This window comes from Quercus lobata, chromosome 8 (genome assembly GCF_001633185.2).
Source record: "Quercus lobata isolate SW786 chromosome 8, ValleyOak3.0 Primary Assembly, whole genome shotgun sequence".
NCBI classification, from domain to species: domain Eukaryota; kingdom Viridiplantae; phylum Streptophyta; class Magnoliopsida; order Fagales; family Fagaceae; genus Quercus; species Quercus lobata.
This window is the reverse complement of record NC_044911.1, coordinates 54,472,266-54,485,082: the sequence shown is the minus strand read 5'-3', so window position 1 is coordinate 54,485,082 and position 12,817 is coordinate 54,472,266. Positions and strand designations below refer to the sequence as shown.

At 37.8% G+C, this 12,817-nt stretch overlaps 1 long non-coding RNA gene across 1 annotated transcript; it reads right to left on the bottom strand.

Annotated features, from left to right (window-relative positions):
• Positions 1-10,371: 10,371 nt before the first annotated feature.
• Positions 10,372-12,189, bottom strand: LOC115958129. The gene is made up of 5 exons (XR_004084455.1): positions 11,692-12,189; positions 11,547-11,605; positions 11,058-11,151; positions 10,623-10,713; positions 10,372-10,432 (listed from the first exon to the last, which is right to left on the bottom strand). It is a non-coding gene; the product is annotated as an uncharacterized LOC115958129 (long non-coding RNA).
• Positions 12,190-12,817: the final 628 nt, after the last annotated feature.

Sequence of the window (12,817 nt, the reverse complement as noted above, 5' to 3'; positions counted from 1 at the left end):
AGCCAAGTCAAGGTTATGTCGGGACCGTCAGCTTTGTGCATCCCCTTCAGCTTATTGCCTTCAGCTTACTGCCTTCGGCTTACTGCCTTCAGCTTACTCTCTTCAGCTTACGGTCTTCAGCTTACTGCCTTTAGCTTACTATCTTCAGCTTACTCTCTTCAGCCTACTCTCTTCAGCTTACTGCCTTCAGCTTACTGCCTTCAGCTTCGCCTACTCCCTCGTCGAGGTCGTCAGCCTCGTTAAGGTCGTCAGCTTCGCCTACTCCCTTGCCAGGGTCGTCAGCCTCGTTAAGGTCGTCAGCTTTGCCTACTCCCTCATCGGGGTCGTCAGCCTTGTTAGGGTCGTCAGTTTCGTCTACTCCCTTGTCAGGGTCGTCAGTTTCGTCTACTCCCTTGTTAGGGTCGTCAGCTTCGTCAGGGTCGTCAGCTTCGCCTACCCCCTCGTCGGGGTCGTCAGCTTCGCCTACTCCCTTGTCGAGGTCATCAGCATCGTCAGGGTCGTCAGCTTCGCCTACCCCCTTATCGGGGTCGTCAGCTTCGCCTACTCCCTCGTCGAGGTCGTTAGCTTCGTCAGGGTCGTCAGCTTCGTCTACTCCCTCGTCGAGGTCGTCAGCCTCGTCAGGGTCGTCAGCTTCGCCTACCCCCTCGTCGGGGTCGTCAGCTTCGCCTACTCCCTCGTCGAGGTCGTCAGCCTCGTCAGGGTCGTCAGCTTCGCCTACCCCCTCGTCGAGGTCGTCAGCTTCGCCAACTCCCTCGTCGAGGTCGTCAGCCTCGTTAGGGTCGTCAGCTTCGCCTACTCCCTTCAGCTTAGTAGTGTCAGCTTTCCATTTATGACAAGTGAGGCCGACGGGTCTATTTTGAACGTCGCTTCATGATACTATATTCATGAATATTCACATTCACAATTTTACCCTTATCAGCTGCCCCCCACTCCATGATCTCGTCAGCTTAAACTGACAGGTTCATGGAGTTTAAGTCCTTTTCATTTGGATAATTCCAACTCGTCTCTTTAGTAGACTTGTTCATCTCGTTGTCTTTTATGTTAAAACCATCGTCTTAGTCATATCCTTTAGTGGACGAACTCGTCAACTTTATGGGCTCGTCCGCTTTGGGGACTTGGCGCAATCGTCCATTTCGTGGGTATTACTAAGTGACTCGTCCAATCTGTAGGCTTAATGATAAACTCGTCCACTTGTGGACTTAATAATTTTTCATTCTCTTAGGATTGGGTCGTCCACTTTGGACTTAGCAATGTCGTCCGCTTTGTGGATTTAGTAGGGTCGTCCAGCTTGTGGACTTAATAAGGTCGTCCAGCTTGTGGACTTAATAAGACATGGTTGTCCACTTTGTGTCCATTTTATGGACTTCATAATTTTTTCATCCTCCTAGGATGAAATCGTCCATCTTGTGGACTTAATAAGCTTGTCCATTTTATGGACTTGATAATATTTCATCCTCTTGAGATGAGGTTGTCCACTTAATGGACTGCATATTAGGGTCGTCTATTTTGTAGACTTGGATTCCTCCACTTTGTGGACTTGTTGAGGTGACTAAGTGTTGGTACCTCGTCACCTTGTGAGTTATCCACTTGGGGTCGTGGACTAATTGAGGTGACTAAATTTTGGAGCCTCGTTACCTTTTTGGTCGTCTACTTGTAGGCGACTTAGTATGGTGATCATCCACCCATAGTCAACTTCGGTCACGTGTCTACCCGTAGGTGACTTAGCGTAGTGACCGTCCACCCGTAGGTGACTTTGGCCATGCGTCTACCCGTAGGTAACTTAGCGTAGTGACCGTCCACCCGTAGGCGTTGGCCATGCGTCTACCCGTAGGTAACTTAGCGTAGTGACCGTCCACCCGTAGGCGGCTTTGGCCATACGTCTACCCGTAGGTAACTTAGCGTAGTGACCGTCCACCCGTAGGCGTTGGCCATGCGTCTACCCGTAGGTAACTTAGCGTAGTGACCGTCCACCCGTAGGCGACTTTGGCCATGCGTCTACCCGTAGGTAACTTAGCGTAGTGACCGTCCACCCGTAGGCGACTTTGGCCATGCGTGAATAAACTCTTATTAAAATAAACCATGCATTCATAGAAAAAGTAGTTCTTAAAAAGAAAACGAAGACCTGCCCTTTGGGCTTTAAAAAGAGTTATTGTAGCAAAAACTAAAGTAAATAGAAAAACTGAGGAGTATAGCTAAAATTCACTAAGGTAAACTAGAAATAAAGGGGTGCTACTCTTCATGCCATCCTTTTTATTGGTAGTACTTCCGTAGGTGCTTGGTGTTCCACGGGCGGTGTAGCTTCTGTCCGTTCAGCGTCTCCAGTTCTTGCCATCTTCTGCCCTCTGTCCTGTCGCGTATCCTCTTGCCTTTCTCTCTTCTCTCGAGCCAGAAGCGCGTCCTCAGCATTCATGTACTTGGTTGCCCTGTAAAGCACGTCCGACATAGTCTTCGGGTCATTCTTATATAGTGAAAATAGGAACTTACCCTTCCGCAGCCCATTTGTGAAAGCAGCTACAAGTATCTTGTCGTTAGCTTCATCAATTGAAAGCGCCTCTTTGTTAAAGCGTGTTATGTAAGACCTTAGCGTCTCATCTTCCCGCTACTTGATGCTTATCAAGCATGCTGTAGACTTCTTATACCTGTGTCCTCCGATGAAGTGCGAAGCAAACTGGGTGTTTAGCTCCTTGAAAGTACTTATGGAGTTAGGCGTCAGCCTGCTAAACCATATCCTTGCGGGACCCTTCAGCGTGGTGGGGAAAGCTCTGCATATGATCTCGTCAGGTACCCCCTGAAGGTGCATCAAGGTCTTGAAGGACTCCAAATGATCTAGAGGGTTTTTGTTTCCGTCGTAGTTTTCCACTTGCGGCATACGGAACTTTGGTGGAAGGGGGAAGGAGTTGACGGACGCGGTGAACGGCGAGTCGGTTCGGTGGACCAGATCATCAAGGTCGCTGGACACCCGTCCTTTGAGGGCGTTCATCATGACATCCATCTGTTCCTTCATCGCCTGCATCTCCGCGACAATATGGGGTTGAGCCATATCAGTGACGGATGGACAGCTCATATCTTGTCGCTTGGGTCTGCTTGGGGCATTACTACCTTCCGGCCCCTCTTGGTCTCTTCGCTCGGCACTGGTACCTTCTTGATTTTCCCCTTGGGTACCCATAGCGGCGTTCTTTTGCCGTAGCTGTTCTTCAAGGTCCTGATTCTGTTTGGTGAGACGTTCCACTGTTGTCATGAGGGTTTGGACCTGCCTCTCCAGGGTAGTGGGTCGCAGCTCGTCTCCCTGAACGTTGTTGGTAGTTGCCATCGAGTGAGTAAGTATCATGCAACTCTTTGTCCGGAAAGCGATAGGCTAAAGTATGCTTCGTTCCCACAGACGGCGCCAACTGATGATGCCGAAAAATCGTCAGAGAGCTACACGACACTCCCGTGCTCGAAACAATGCCTGCACAACACAAAAAGAGAAGACCTCGCAGAGAGCACCGGTGTGGTGCCGGCCAAATACCCTCCGAAGGTCAAGTTAGAACTTCTCACAACTCTAAAGTGTTAGAGAGGGTAAATTATGCGTACCTTAGCTAGTGAGGATATTGGGGCTTTTATAGTAGTAGAGGATTGACCTTTTTTCTTGCTGTAGAAGTCTTTTCCTTATAGGAGTCTTTATGAGCGTATTTTGCGGAATCCTTTCCTTGTAGGAGTTTAACACTGAGCGTGATGTGCAAGGTATTTCCTTATATACCCATGCGTGGAAGCCAAGTCAAGGTTATGTCAGGACCGTCAGCTTTGTGCATCCCCTTCAGCTTACTGCCTTCAGCTTACTCTCTTCAGCTTCATCTTACTGCCTTCAGCTTACTCTCTTCAGTTTACGGTCTTCAGTTTACTGCCTTCAGCTTACTGCCTTCAGCTTACTCTCTTCAGCTTATGGTCTTCAGCTTACTGCCTTCAGCTTACTATCTTCAGCTTACTCTCTTCAGCTTATGGTCTTCAGTTTACTGCCTTCAGCTTACTATCTTCAGCTTACTCTCTTCAGCCTTACTCTCTTCAGCCTACTCTCTTCAGCTTACTGCCTTCAGCTTACTGCCGTCAGCTTCGCCAACTCTCTCGTCGAGGTCGTCAGCCTCGTTAGGGTCGTCAGCTTCGCCTACTCCCTTCAGCTTAGTAGTGTCAGCTTTCCATTTATGACAAGTGAGGTCGACGGGTCTATTTTGAACGACGCTTCATGATACTATATTCATGAATATTCACATTCACAATTTTACCCTTATCAGCAGCCTCGTTAGGGTCGTCAGCTTCGCCTACCCCCTCGTCGGGGTCGTCAGCTTCGCCTACTCCCTCGTCGAGGTCGTCAGCCTCGTCAGGGTCGTCAGCTTCGCCTACCCCCTCGTCGGGGTCGTCAGCTTCGCCAACTTTCTCATCGAGGTCGTCAGCCTCGTTAGGGTCGTCAGCTTCGCCTACTCCCTTCAGCTTAGTAGTGTCAGCTTTCCATTTATGACAAGTGAGGCCGACGGGTCTATTTTGAACGTCGCTTCATGATACTATATTCATGAATATTCACATTCACAATTTTACCCTTATCAACATCTAGTGTTGTTGTTAGTTAGTTTAATGGAATTCATTTTCACTGGATTTAACTCTAACAGGTAAAAGTTTTTCACCTATATATATATATATATATATATATATATATGAAGATGATGATTCAGGTGATGAGTTCAAGGCATCCTTCGGAGCCTTTGTTGCAAAAGATGATAATCCCTATTACCCCTATGATCAGACTTTGGTTGGGCATGACTCAATTGCTACTCCAGAGTCCAGACTTAGTTGAAGACTGATTTCCTGCTTCAACTCTATAATTGCAAAAAATGATACTATCGGTATATACTGACAAAATTGCTAAAATCACTGCTTACATCACTACTGTCAGCACATACCGACGAAATTGCTGAAACCACTGCTTACATCACTATTTTCAACACATACCAATAAAGCTATTGAAAACCTAATAGTAAAAAAGTAAAATTTACTGTTCACTATTCACTATTCAAATTGTGCCTATAAAAAAAAGGCTACTTCTCTTCAATTGTAACCAGAACTTAATTTTTAGCTTTCATATTCTCCCTAGATTTCTCTTACCTTCCAAGATATCTAATCTTGTAAGCTTCATTCTTTCCTACTTGGAAAAACATGCTTCTACCTCTATTTCTTGTAAGTGTTTATTTTGACAATATATATATATTTTTTTTATTAATTTTTTTTTGACAATACTGTAATTTATTTTGTTTATGTTTAAGTATTGACTTATTACTTTATTATTTACTTTTTATAATATTACTCTATTATTTACTTGACTTGACTTTATTATTTACTTTACTTATATATAACATATTTACTTTGGTTTTCTTCATTAATATATATATACACACACATTATTTTCTTGCCTTGATCATAATCATAAAAAACAATTATAATGAAAATTGGACATTATAGATTCCAATTGAATAATGCTTGGACCACGACTTTTCCTACAATTTTTGCTACAACTTGGTCACGTGACAAGTCGTGAGTGGTGAAGTAAAAGTGGTGGATCCACAACTCCACCACTCAAGACTTGCCACATGAATAAATTGTGGCAAAAGTTGTGGTCTTAACATTTTTCATTCAAATTTTATTATATGCATATAAAAAAGAAGAAGAATTCCTCTATTAAAAAAAACACAAATAATAAGAATCTATCCCATAGAAAGCTCATCATATTTGTTTTAGCAAGACATCTTCAAACCGAACATCTTTATGTATAAATAATCCTTTATGTAATTTTGATGTGATGACTGGGGCAATCTCTTTTTGATTAGCCTTAATTGAATATATATATATATATATATATATATATGTCGAAAACACCATTTCGGTCCTTACATTTTAGGGTCATAATCAATTTAGTCCCTACATTTTTGTGGCAATCAATATAGTCTATATTATTTTCAATTTGCAATCAATTTGATCTCTGCCGTTAAATCACTAACGAAAAACACCTACATGGCAAACAGCATGCACTGTTGGCATACTTTAAGCTTATGTGGCAACTAAAATAATAATATTACATGCCACATCATCTGGAAAAAAATTAATTTATTAGTTTTAAAGGAAAAAAAAAAGAAAAAAAAAAGAAAGAAAGAAAGAAAGAAATTAAGATATGGGAAGAAAGTGAACCTAGAAAAAATACAACCCAAATCCACTTCCAGCATTTATACTACTATTCAAGGGGCTACCCCTGTTTATACCGGATTTTTTTTTTTTTTTGTTCCAAAATACCCCTACAGCCTATGTTTAAGTAGGGGCAAAATTTGGTAAAAATGCTCATTTAACTTCCACATAAAACATTATCTACAAAATAGGACCACACTTCCACTACACTCATATTGGTTTTTAAATTCAAATTGCTTCTTCTTCAGTTCTCCAATTCTCTCAATTCTGTGTTTTCAAACTCCTTCACCGACCTCTTTGCTTTAGATTTCACTACAAACAACAACAACAGCAGATAGATTTGAGGTAAGCTCTTTCTTAGATCAAATCTCAGCCCTCTCTCTCTCTCTGATCTCACTTTTTTATTTCTACATTTTTCACTTCAATTTCTCTCTCTATTTGGCCATGTTTTGCTTATTGTTATTTCGAGACTTACTGGATATTTTCTGATCTATTGTTTTACAGGCCTTCACAAGACGCTGTATTAAAAGATGTTTAATTTTTTAGGACTCTTCACTGATGTGTAGGCTTTGAGGTCAATACTATTTGGCTTCGTTCTTCTCTACATTATTTGTCGTAATAACAATGCCAATAAGAAGACGCTAAAGAAGAATTACCATACTGATGTGTAGGCAGAGGAGATCAGCGTGAGAAGTAGAGAGAGTAAACTAATTTTGGGTGCAAAGTATTTTCTCAAAAAGACACGTTCTAGGTTAGTTTTTAACTCTAAAGCTAGCGTTTATCACCTTGGCTTAAATTGTTATGGTTTGCAAGTCTGAATTTTTTTTTTTAGACACGTTCCAGGTTAGTTTTTAACTCTAAAGTTAGCGTTTATCACCTTAGCTTAAATTGTTATGGTTTGCAAGTCTGATTTGTTTTAGACACGTTCCTAAGAAATCATAGTTAAAAAAAAGTCTTGGATTATCAGATTATGTGTTAATTTTCTTCTCCATGTGTTGTTTTATCTCCAACAAAAACTTATTATTTTATCATGATTTAGATTGTAAAAGGACTACACTTTGTTATCATTATCATTTCCTTATCATTATCTTATCTTCTTCTTTTTTTTTTTTTTTTTTTTTTTAATTTTTTTAATTTGGTTAGTTTGATGGGTGTTTAAGTATTTTCTCAAATTAATGACTATTTTTTTAAGGAATAGGAATGATATATATTGATTTGTCCTTTTTTTTTTTTTTTTTTTTTTTTTGCGGTTATCGGGTTTGACCCATTATTTTAGCGTATGTGTTCAAAGTGGTGCCCTCTCTTCCTCTTATTATTTTTGTTTGTTGTTTTTCTTACATTTAAGCCTTACTATCTATTTTTTTGTATTTTTTTTTTAGGGTGACATATCAACAATTTGGTTAGATTGCATAGCAGACACATTGGATGAATTCGGGTGAGCAAAGTGGTAGTCAATCTATCAAGTAGTTGTTAAAAAACATTTTTTGTAATATGAATATCCTACCTTATGAAATTTAATATTGTCCTTTTTTGTACCTTTCATTGCACATTTGATGACTCTATAAGCAATTGTCATATACGTAAATTTGTTAAAGCAAGAATGATACTAGAGAACTTATCTTTAAAGATAAAATTTTTAAATTGTGGTGAAAATTGCTTCTAAATAATAGACTAACTGTTAGGGGTAAAAACCTACACCCTTAAATATATCTTATATTTGATAGTTTAAAATGTTACTTCATTTAAAATTTTAAAATTTTAAAAATTCGTAAAATTTAATTTGATCCAAAATAACTTACCAAAAGACAAAAGGACTTCAAACAAACCATGTCTTTTGAATTTGCATCAAGTATTACGTGTACTCAATTAAGAAATTTGCATCAATGTTGGTTTTTTTTTTTTTTTTTTTTTTTTTTTTTTTTTTTTTTTTTTTTTTTTTAAGGGTGGTGAGTCCTTTAACGTTGGTTTCCTTTTTTTGCAACTTCAAGCAAAAAAAAAAAAAAAAAAAAAAATCATGATGTTTAGGCATTTTAATAATATGCTAGCACTGTTTTATATTTAATATATTTTTTTAATGTTTTAAGTATTTTTATTCCTAAAATTTTGCCTATTATTTAGATACTAAAGCAAGAATGATATTGGAGAACTTATCTTTAAAGATAAAACTAGCCTCTGAGCACGTGCGTGAGGTTCTTCTATTTTTTGGGTAAAAGTTAATTCTGACCATTTATTATAATTTGGGATTACTTTATTTCTCAATCACAAAAAAATCTAGGGGTGTGATGAAAAAGTTATTTCACCTACTAATTTAGCAGGTGAAATAACTTTTTCAAAATTTAGGGGTGTGATGAAAAAGTTATTTCACCTACTAATCTAGCAAGTGAAATAACTTTTTCATCACACCCCTAGGTTTTTTTTTTTTTTTTGGGAAAATAAAGTAATCCTAAATTATAATAAATGCTCAAAATTAACCCTTACCCAAAAAATAGCGTGTGCTCAGAGGCTAGGATTCTTTAAGCAAATCCAAAAATAAGATCAAACAAATATCAAATGGTTAACCTCACAAAAGATTTGACTTTGTGGTTTCAACTTCACAAACGTTCACAATAGGATTGACATAAGTAGGTTAATACAATGGGTATTTTATCGAGCACTTGGCAGTTGACACTTGGTTAAGAAGCAAAGGCTTAGAAAGAAGAGATGAGATTTTTCTGTATTGCACAAGCACACAAATCTCTCAGTTTTTCAAAGAGCCAAGAACAAAAGAAATGAGAGAAGGGTTTTTTGACCTACATGGATTTTTCTGGGTTCACGTTCTTCCTAGATCTGATTTTTTTTTTTTTTTTTTTTTTGTTTCTTTAAAACTGATAAATTAAATTTTTTTCCAGATGAATTGGCATGTAATATTATTATTTTAGTTGTCACTAAGCTTAAAGTGTGTCAACAGTGCACACTGTTTGCCACGTAAACATTTTCCGTTAGTAAGTTAACGGAATGGACCAAATTGATTGTAAACTAAAAACGAAAATGTAGGGATTAAATTGACTGTGACCCTAAAATGTAAGGACCAAAATTGTGTTTTTACCTATATATATATTGACAATAAATAGTTTTGGTAAGTTTGTAAAATGGTAACAAAAATTAATTTTAGCACTCTACACAAATTGCACGTTTAGTGTATCACTACCAGGTATGTAAACAATCCGGTCCAATCGGCCTCTTGCAATTTTTAGGACCGGGCTGGTATATTAATATTACAACCCTTGACCAAACCTAACCTATATGCTACTAGTCCCAACCGGTTCGGGTCCAATTGGTCCTAGTCAGTTTGTTCCAAATTTGGGTCTCGGGCTTGCACTGATGATGGGCTTTTGGCAAATAATTTAGGCTCTCTCTCTCTCTCTCTCTCTCTCATTGATTAAAAAATGTCGCGTTCAACCTTTAGGCTATTCAGCCATTGCATTCTCTAACTTCTGGCAACTCTACTATACTTCCCTTCAATCTAAACTAGTCATTACTGACAACATTATTACATTAATTAGACCATTCATAGCAAAAAATAAAGTCCAAAAAACAGCCCTCTATATAAGCAATTGCATTGATCAGCCAGCACACAAACGCATTCTCTCTATCGGATTTGTGTGTGAATATGGATTTATCTTCTAACGGGTTTGAATTAGGGAAAGACCCAAATAAAACAGGTTTATCCGTTAGACCCAAGCATGTGTAATTTTTTTATAATAAAAAAATTACCATGTCATCACTTCATTAGACACAGTCAAGAAAACTAGGAGTTGACAGAGGTAACATTCCTCATTTGTTAAAAAATTCAGAACTAATATATAGCTCGCATTTGAAACTTCAAAGATTAACAATGTATTTCACCCAAATGTAAATAGTCTTTTTAGCGTTGGACATGGTGTTGTGTACGAAGAAATATATTTGCAGGCTAGGTTTGAAGGATGGCGTATATCAGGTGTTATATAGGTTGTAGGTGAAAAGCAAGAAAGATTGCTTCTAAATCTGACCGTCATGATTAGGATTATGGGTTCCATTTTCATTTTTCTGGTAACAACACCTAAGGCATACGATGTTCTACGCTTCCTGCACCATTTCATGTATGCAATGCTGACAGTCATTAGCCATAGAAAAATAATCACAACAAAGTGGAAATACTCTCTTTCAATTCAAACCAAATAATTCCTTCAAAGGGTTGCTGGGATTTGACCTCGTAAAATCAATACAGAAAAGGTGAAGCCAGAAAACCATACATGCTACTCTCAACAAGCTAACAGATATATAATCAGTTCAACATGCCCTACATGGGCTTCAAGTCAGGCCAACAACCCTCAGTTTCTACTCTCATAGCCAGTAAGACTTTACAAAAAGAAAAAGAAAAAACAAACAAAAATTTTCACCTTAGCCCAACCTCTCTACAAATGTTTCAGCTAAGATATGCCCACTGACAATTTTGGTTGTCCCAACAATCAAATCATATGCCATCCCTTCCTGCAAGAACAAGTTACTCAAACACTAGAAACCTAAAAATGAGGATGAAAATAGACATCATTGTAACTGGTTAATCAGTCTGGAACACTAAAGCAAGATGCACAATTCCATGAAACTTGTCGTATCTGTAACAAAATCAATCTTTGATTGGCCATTTACAGTATAACTTCATGCACAAAAAGACCATATGCACTGGCTAGTCAAATCAGGGCTGGTAATGATCTTCAGAAATTTCAAAACTTTGATGTTTGGAAAAAAAATGGTCAGGTATTACAGTATGTTACAATTCAAAAAATTGTTAAACCAGATGAGTAGATTCCATATATGCAACAAATTTGACACACCTGAGCACTGAGAAATCGAAGAGCGGAAATCTCTGCAAATGTTATGCCTCCAATGAAGACAACGAGAACTAGAGACCGCCTTCCATCAGCAACTCTGAATTATGTCAAGAAGTGTCAGAATAAAGGAGAGTATAGCACTTCTTTTTTCCTTTTTATTGGTAAGTCACACATGCACCAATGATTTTGAAATCATGACCTCATCCTCCATCCCATTCTTATATTAAGTGACATTATTGTATTTGAAAATAAAACTACAGTAAAAATTAGGGGGTAACTGCTTCAGTTATGGAAATGGAATGTGATACTGCTCCTAAAATTATCAGCAAAGTCTAAGTTACTTATCAAAAAAAAAAAATTATCAGCAAAGTCTAATGATCAATTATACAGGCTTATCATCATTAAAAAATTTGTTATCACTAAAGACAAAATGACCCAACATAAGAAAGTCAATAAAGAAGAATCCTAGATACTAGGACGAACTGAACATACTTGTCTATATTAGCTGAAGCCTGCAAGGTGTCATATGATGGACTGCTTGAGAATCTGCCCTGTAAAATAGTACAGCATACAAGAGTCACCTAAATTGTGAGGATAGAAAAGAGATCCAAAGAGTGCATGATCGTGAGAAGTTTACCCTTTTTGTTTCTGAATGTGGTCCTGGTAGCAGCTTCAGGATTTCTTCTACAGGACGCCTGAAGGGTCAAATTGTCACTTTCAAGAAAGAAAATAAAATTTTCCTAAAAAGTTCAAATTCATAATCCAAAAGCAGCAAGAATCAATTGTGGTAATTGTTGTAAAAGACCAGTTAGAACAATTGTAGATATTGTCTCAATGATGTCTTAACTTCTATCCCATGAATGGAACCAACACATTTCTATGGGCCACAAAATAAGTGTGGTATTCAGGGGGTTCAACAAAGGCCAGGCCATGTTATGGCCATGTTCCAATGCCATAGGATCGAGAGATCAACATATTAGGCACATGTCGGGTAATGAAACTTGTCTCAGACACCTAAGACCAAAAGACTTTAGCTACTACGCCACATACAAAGATAACATAGCCTTAACCCTCGTTTGGGAGGAGGGAAAGAATGGAATGGAATGGAATTGAATGAAAAGAATAATTTTAGAATATTCTTTCATTTCACTTGTTTGGAAGTTTTAACAGAGGGAATGGAAAGTCCATTCTCTTATTTGGAAGTTTAAGTGAGAGGAAACAGAATGAGTAAGATGGAACACTCATTCCTCTTTATTCCCTCAAAACTTCAAATTTTTATTTCTCCCAAAATTGAGAGGGATAAAAGGGAATGGAATGAAGTTTTAATGAAATTTTCACTAAAACTCCCAAAATACCCTTATATATTTAGCCTTTTATTTTAAAACAAGGGTCTAATAGTAATATTGTGATTAAATGATTTCATTTATTTCCTTCTATGTTACTCCTAAATAAGGTTACTTACCTTTTATTCCTTTATTTTAAAACTTCCAAACAACATTACTTAATTTCTTTTCATTCCTTTCCATTACTTAAATTCATTCTATTCCATCTATTCCATTTCATTCCATGATTTATGCATTCCTTTCTATTCCATTCCTTTATGAACTCCAAAACAAGTGTTAGAGAAATTTTAGCCAAAAATAAATAAATAAATAAAAACATTAAAAAAAAATTATTATTGAAAAAAAAAAGCCTTAGATCTCATCACAACCATCACTCTTTGCAGAACCAAACACGTGTAAACATTATGCAAAATACAAATG